Here is a 1870-nt window from a genome sequence, read left to right on the forward strand (position 1 = left end):
TTTGAGTTCCAAATGAGAGTACAAAATAGATTTTTGCATCTTATTTGCCTTCTCCTTTTCTCCTCTTGAATTCTAACTAAAAATTACAAAAACTTACTTGAAAATGAAAATTCTAAACTAAGAAATGAAGAAAGAATTCCAAGATGAGAGAATTCTGGTCTTCAAGTGTTTTTGAGAGGAATTTATGATGAAATGGTGTATTCCAATCTGTTTTGCTCGAAGAAATTTGCCTCCTATTTATAGGCCTCATGTTAGACCGCTGAGCTGCTGAGCTGGACTACTCAGTAGCTGACCAAACCCTTCAGCATGGGTTTGGTCCCTTGACCAAGTAGCTTAGTCACCTCCTTGTGCATGACTCATCAAAGCTAGTTGTGGGCTATGAGACCTAGGTATTGTGAGCTACATCTGAAAATCCTATGGTGGGCTACTTGAGGTGACGTCATGGATGACTTCATGGTTTGCTTGATGGTTAAGTCAAGTCTGGTAAGCACCGCCCAGCGCACCTGGTTCACCGTTGACTACTTGTTCAGCAGCTTCTGACCGTGTTGACTGAGACATGGCTTGGTGCTTGCTGATCTGGCCAGGAGACTAGTTCTCCGCTGAGCAGCTTGGTTGGACCGCTGAGCAGCTTGTTCAGCAGCTTGGTCTTGTGCCAAGCTCGTGTCTAACTGTGTCAAGCATATTTCTGACCGTGCCAGGCCTAGTCTAGTGCTAGGCTCAGCGGCTAAGAAGGTCTGCTCAACTGCCTGGTTGAACAGTTTGGTCCAGGTCAGGCAGGTGGCAAGGTCAGGCAGGTGGCAAGGTCAGGCAGGTGGCCAGGTCAGCTCAGCGGGGCTTGTTCCATGTTCAGCTGCCTAGTTGAACACCTTGATTTTCTTAACTTTTGTTGCTTTTTGACCATGAATATTTTCTCTTCTTTTCTTCATTTTATTTCCTACAAAATACATAAAAAGGCAATACAAACACAAATATACCAAATTGTGATATTTTATACAAAAAGTATTGTTTTAAGTTATTTTTTCTCAATTATGCTTAAGATAAGTGCCATAAAAGTGTATGAGTTTTAGGTATGTTTGGCACTTATCATATATGAGAAGGATGTTTGTAATCTTCAAAACCAGGAGGTTGTTCTGCAAAAACTTCTTCTTGAATGTAGTCGTTGAGAAAAGCGCTCTTGACATCCGTTTGATATATATGAAAATTAAGAGAACAAGCACATGCAAGTAATAACCTAATAGCTTCAAGTCTAGCAACCGGAGCAAAGGTTTCATCAAAGTCTATACCTTCTTCCTGATTGTATCCTTGGGTTACTAGTCTAGCTTTATTTCTAACAATAACACCATTTTCATCAGAATTATTTCGAAAGACCGAACGAGTTCCAATGACATGCCTATTTTTCGGTCTAGGAACAAGTTCCCAAACTTCATTTCTCTCAAACTAGTTTAATTCTTCTTGCATAGCAAGAATCCAGTGTTCATCCTCGATTGCATCATCAATCTTGGAGGGTTCTATCCGAGAGACGTAGGCCATGTTCAGACAAGCATCAAGCATTCTACGAGTAGTTATACCTTTACTTATATCACTAATGATGTTGTCAATAGGATGATTTCGATGAGTTCTCTAGTCTTTTGGTAGATCAGAGCGAATATGCTCTTCTTAAGAAGATAGATTATCATCCATTCTCAATTCCTCAGGATCAGTTGTAATATCAATAATAGAATTTTCTTTAGCAGGGGAACTTGGCAAGTCGTCTTCATCACAAGATATCACATCTTTTAATACAGGATTGGTTTCATCGAAAGATACATGAATAGATTCTTCTATGGCTAGAGTTCTTTTATTAAAGACTCTATAAGCTTTACTCGTGAGA

The sequence above is a fragment of the Lupinus angustifolius genome, chromosome LG07 (assembly GCF_001865875.1).
Source record: "Lupinus angustifolius cultivar Tanjil chromosome LG07, LupAngTanjil_v1.0, whole genome shotgun sequence".
Lineage (NCBI taxonomy): Eukaryota > Viridiplantae > Streptophyta > Magnoliopsida > Fabales > Fabaceae > Lupinus > Lupinus angustifolius.